The 5,859-nt window shown below is 30.1% G+C and overlaps 1 non-coding gene across 1 annotated transcript; it reads right to left on the bottom strand.

Annotated features, from left to right (window-relative positions):
* Positions 1-5,531: 5,531 nt before the first annotated feature.
* Positions 5,532-5,638, bottom strand: LOC131170067 (small nucleolar RNA R71). The gene has a single exon (XR_009141010.1). It is a non-coding gene; the product is annotated as a small nucleolar RNA R71 (small nucleolar RNA).
* Between the last annotated feature and the right edge of the window lie 221 nt (positions 5,639-5,859).

The following is a 5,859-nucleotide window of genomic DNA, read 5'->3' as shown; positions in this document are numbered from 1 at the left end:
AGTCAATTTATTTATTTATGCTATTCTTTTGGGAATCATGGATCATTTACCTTATAAATTTGTAAGGATTTCTGAAAATAAGTATGTAAAATTTCAGTGATTGTTTAATTTGTTTGATTGAAATTATTGTTTATGCTAGCATATAAATTGATGAGTTTCCAAGCATGCCTCATGATGCCATTCTACGTTTGCATATAAGATATGAGTCCAAGTTGATTGAAGTACCAATTTTGTGATTCTTTTTCCATTAAAGTGAAGATGATTAGAAAATTTCTTTAAATTGCATCATACCACGTTGGGTTGTATTAGAAGGGTCTGATGACCGGATTTCGTTAGATGAAGTATGCTAAATTTTACTTGGATTTAATTATTTAATAAAAAAAATTTTATAAAAAAATTATAAGGTTTAAAATTTAAACTCCAATGAAAATCAATAAATCAGAAAGAAAATTTGATTAACTATGTTCGCAATTTCAATGGAAGTGCTTGCCCCTTTTCCCCACATACATGCTCAAATGGTGATGGAAAATAAGAAATTAAATAGCCTTTGCATTTGAGGGGTGTTCGGTTCAATTTTGAATATAACATATACATCTAAAATCAAGTGTTTGATAAATTTTTAAAAAATAGTTGATAGCTAATAGACTATTAATAACATATTCTATTTTTGCTTAATTGTTCAAAAAGAATTGTTGGCCTTCCTCTATACTTTTTATTTTGGTTTTATTTGTTCTGCTTTTTGATTTTGGTTTTGTATCTTTATGTTATACTTTCTGTTATTACATCTTGGTTGTTTTTTATTGTATTGTCTATTTTTGCTTCAAATTTTTTCACTTAGCATCATTGTTATTGGATCTTGACAGACCTAAAGGATCGACCTAGTAAATCGATAACCCAAACATAAAACTGAATTGGTTCTCTCATTGAACCAGATAAGAAGTTGACTAAAAAAAAATTGAATGACCTGATAATTGAATTCGTAATTCGTTAACCAATAATCCATTGACTCGACAGATTTAAAATTTTTTAATTTATAAATTTTTAAAAATATCAATGATATTTTAATATTTAAAAATTTAAATTTATATTCACTCAATGAATAAGATATTTTTAGTTATTATTATTATTTTTTATTTATAGTAATACAAGAAATTTGTTAAAATGATATGGTTATTTTTTATTTTTAATATAATTAATATTTCACGAATATTAGAAAGATAATTATTTAATTATAATAATATTTTTATTTTATATGTTAACTATAGATGTTGAGGATAAAGATATTTAAATTTTAAATATTTTTAATATATTCATATAAATTTTAATAATATTATTAAGATATATGTGAATATAATTTAATAAATGTTGAAATATTGATTTTAAAAATAAAATTGAGTTGATTAAAATTATTTAATTATATTAATAAATTTAATATTTAATTAATTTTTTAATTAATAATTTATTCGTTAATATAATTAAATTATTATTATTTATTTTTATAATGAAAGTAATGTGATATAATAAATAAATAAATGTATATTTATTTATTATGGCTTAACCTGGTTTATTTCAATGGCTGAAAGTATATATATAACTAAATTTATCTACATATTAACTTGTTAGTGATTTGGCATTCTATGTATGCATCTTACATGGAATTACTGACCTACCATAAAATTACTGGGATGGATGGGATTAGCCTGTCTGGCATGAGCTTAACATGGTGCTCTTTCTCTGTTCTTTTTATTAATTTTATTAATAAAGTTAGTTTATTAAAAAAAATTAAAATAAAAAAATATTTTCATCTATTTTTTAAAATATAAAATTTTAATATTATTTGACCTATAAAACCATATTGGTCCAGCAGGATCTAGCCACTGAGTATGTCTATACACCAATTTGCGACCAGCTGCGCCCTGTCTCAGGTGATGACAAATTTGATTTCAATTTTGCCCCCACTATTTTTGTGTATGGTTATTTTCAACAATGTATATGGTAGGCCTAGGGCAAGATATTTATTCACGTTTTAATGATTTTAATTTAAGTAGAGGAACAGTGTGAAGTTTTCTTCTCATGAATTTTTTGAGTGATAAGACATGCTCCAGGCCAAATTGTCTGTGCAAAAACTTTCAAAATCCTACGTGAAACACATTGTTTTGACTCTAGAAAAAAAGAATCTTGGCTAATTAGAGAGTATTTTAAGATTATTCATTTTTATAATGAAAAATGAGAGGTTACTTATCATTGTATAACTCACTAATTATTCCTCGACCCATTTTAAAATTATTTGTTTTTATAATAAAAAAGAAAGAAAATTACCTCTTATTGAATAGCCACACTAATTATCACTCGACTCATTATGCCTCACTCAACTCAATTCAACTTAACTAAGCCTTTATCTCAAAAATTTGGGGTCGGCTATATGGATTCGCTTTCTCTCCTCTAAACGATTTTGGGTTAAATCCTAAAAAATGTGTAATGCTTCTATATCATGTTGTACTACTCCCTCCAAGTCAATTTAGGTCTACCCCTTTTTTTCTTTTTATCCTCTAACCTAATGTGCTCTACTTGTCTAACTGGAGCCTTCATATGTCTACGCTTCACATGACCAAACCACATCAATCTCCTTTCTCTCAACTTATCCTCAATTGGCACTACTCCTACCTTTTCTTTAATATTCTCGTTACGGACTTTATCTAATCTAGTATGGTCACTCATCCACTTTAACATTCTCATCTCTGTAACTCTTATCTTAGACACATACGACTCATTGAGTGCCCAATACTCACTACCATATAACATAGCCGGTCGTATGGCTGTACGGTAAAATTTTCCTTTCAACTTATTGGGAATCTTGCGATCATATAAAACTCCCGTGGCACATCTCCACTTCAACCATCCGGCTTTAATCCTATAACTAACATCCTCCTCACATCTCCCATCTACTTGAAGGACTGAGCCGAGATATTTAAAGTGATTACTTTGGGACAGTATCACTCCATCCAAACTAACTCCTTCCTTATTACCAGTTTGGCCTTCACTGAACTTGTAATGCATGTATTCTATCTTCGTTCTACTTAACTTAAAGCCCTTTGACTTTAGAGTACTTCTCCAAAGCTTTAACTTTCTATAGACTCCTTCTCGCGTTTCATCTATCAGAACAATATCATTCACAAATATCATACACTAAGGAATACTCTTTTATATATGTTTCGTCAATTCATCTAAAACTAATGTAAAAAGGTAAGGGCTTATAACTGATCCTTGGTATAATCCAATTGAGATTGAAAAATCTCTTGTGTCCCCTCCCACTGTGCGCACAATAGTAGTTGTGATGCATGCATTTTATATCATCATTTAGGTATAATTTTTGCACACAATTTACCCTTGTTCATAGATATTATTATAGATTTTAACATATATTTAGTCAATTTTATAATTTTCACACTTCTTAGTTTAATTTTTGGAATTTACTTGTTTTGTAGGTTAAATTTGGAGAAATTTGATGTATTTTGATCAGAGTAGCCATTTGGAGGAGATTGAAGTTGAATTGCAAAAAAATTTTGAAGTTGAGTAAAAAATAGCCGAGAGTGACACAACCTGCAGCACAACCGATTTAGCTTATGTCGCAGGTTGTGTCGAATCGATTGTTGCACAACAATTAGCTTATGTCGCAGTTGTGTCGATCGTCGATATTCCGAGAGTTACACAATCCACAACCCGCGACATAACCGATCTAGCTTATGTCATTTTGAAATGGACTTTTACCTCACTTTCTGAATCTTCCCTTTTACCCATTCTAGTCACCTATATAAAGTCTCCTTTATCATTTTCTTTCCATAGAGAGCAAGGGAGGCATTTTTGGCAAGAAAAGAAAGAGAGAAGGAGGGAGCACGGGATTCATTTCTTCATCTGCATTTTTTTTCTCCTTAGCTTACATTTCCATTATTTCTTCATTTATACATTTGGGTTTGTTTAGAAATTATGATTAGTGAGTAGTTGTTTGAGATTCTAGAGATGAGTTTGTAAGTATTGATTTGTATTGTAGTTTTGAACTGATTTAGCCATTTAAATGAAGATTGTTATATTTTGATTTATTGCTTGTGTGCTTATTGCCTTGCTTGATGAATGGGCCCTCATTAAGTTAAGCTTTAATCCTTAATAGATGGACTGAAAAGTGAATATTAGTGATAGATAATCTTGCAATAAACTTTATTTTCTTGGTGTTAGAGATAAGCTAAGAGGATTAAGGGGACTTTCCAAAATCAATTAGAGCATTAATTTGGTTTTTGTTAGGTTTGAAATACCGTGAAAACAGGGTTTGATTTAATGAAAACCAACTTTGAGATGCTTGAAAAAGATTTCAAAAATTTAAGAATTGATTTCCCTCAAAATTGCAATTCTCATGTGTTTGGCTAAATTAGGGATAAACCACATGCAAACAATATGGAAAATCCAATCTCTAGAATCACTTTAATTTTTATTGAATTTAGATTTAATTCCTCTAAATTTCATAAATAGAAATTTCAAATTAAATTTTGGCTAATCTAGTCTAATTAATTTTAGTTAATTGTTTGATTTAGCTTTAATTTCTCAAATACCAATTTTAATTCCAAATTTTATTTTATATCTTTAAATTTTGACATTCTAATTAGCTTATACTTTTATTTTCAATTTAAGCACAATTCCCTGTGGAATCGATATCATTTTTTTTAAAACTATACTACTGTGACCCGTGCACTTGCGGAAATCACACACATCAAGTTGCTCCTTCATATATATCTTTCAACACTTGTATGTACCTAATAGATACCCTCTTTGGCGCCGTTGCCGGGGAGTTGTTTGTTTTTAAGTTGGATTTTCATTGTTTTAAGCTAATTAGAATGTTTATTTTCTTTTATTTTTCACTACTATTCCTTGTGTTTTTCAGGTACTTTTCTTGTTTATGAGACGATCGAAAAGCACAAGTGATACTGAATTGTTGTTCAACCCTGAAATTGAAAAATTCTGTCGAGCAACAAAAAGGAATACAAGAGAAGAAAGGAAGCAGAAAAAGAAAAACAACAAAGATTTGAGCAAGAGGAGACAATAGAAAATATGGAAAATCAAAATAGAGCTATTGGTGGAAACAATGGAGAAAATGAGCAAAATAGGCAAAATGAAGTTGTTAATCAAAATGATCCTCAAAGAAGATCCATGTTGGATTATGCTTTTCCTAGATGTGCTGATGTAAGAGATAACAGACCTATCATTGGAGCTAATCAATTTGAGTTAAAGACTGGTCTCATTCAAATGGTTCAGAATTCACAATTTGGAGGTAGTCCACTTGAAAATCCTCAGTCTCATTTGAAGAAATTTTTGATGATATGTGGCACACAAAGGCACTGGAGTTTGATGAAGTGATTCGCTCACCTTATTTCCATTCTCTCTCATTGGAGTGGTATGACTCACTTTCACAAGCTACTATAGCTACTTGGGAGCAACTATCTCAAGCTTTTCTATCTCAATTTTTCCCACCTGGGAAGACCACTCATTTGAGGAATTTGATGGTAGCTTTTAAGCCAAGGGATGATGAAACTTTGTATGAATCTTGGATGAGATTTAAGGAGCTTGAAAGGCAATGTCCTCATCATGAAATACCTAAATGGATGATTGTGAATTTCTACACTGAGTTACTCCAGCCATAAGAAACACAATTGATTCACAAGCAGGAGGAGATTTCATGAGAATGACAAGTGAAGAATGTTATGATTTATTAGAGAAGATTGCTCATAATACCCATTTGTGGGGAAATCCTAGAGCACTTGAGCCAAAGAAGGCTGGGATTTATGAACTTGACTCAGTTAACTACATGAATGC

The sequence above is a fragment of the Hevea brasiliensis genome, chromosome 10 (assembly GCF_030052815.1).
Source record: "Hevea brasiliensis isolate MT/VB/25A 57/8 chromosome 10, ASM3005281v1, whole genome shotgun sequence".
NCBI classification, from domain to species: Eukaryota; Viridiplantae; Streptophyta; class Magnoliopsida; order Malpighiales; family Euphorbiaceae; genus Hevea; species Hevea brasiliensis.
The sequence above is the reverse complement of the archived record's forward strand: the minus strand, read 5'-3'. Positions and strand labels throughout refer to the sequence as shown.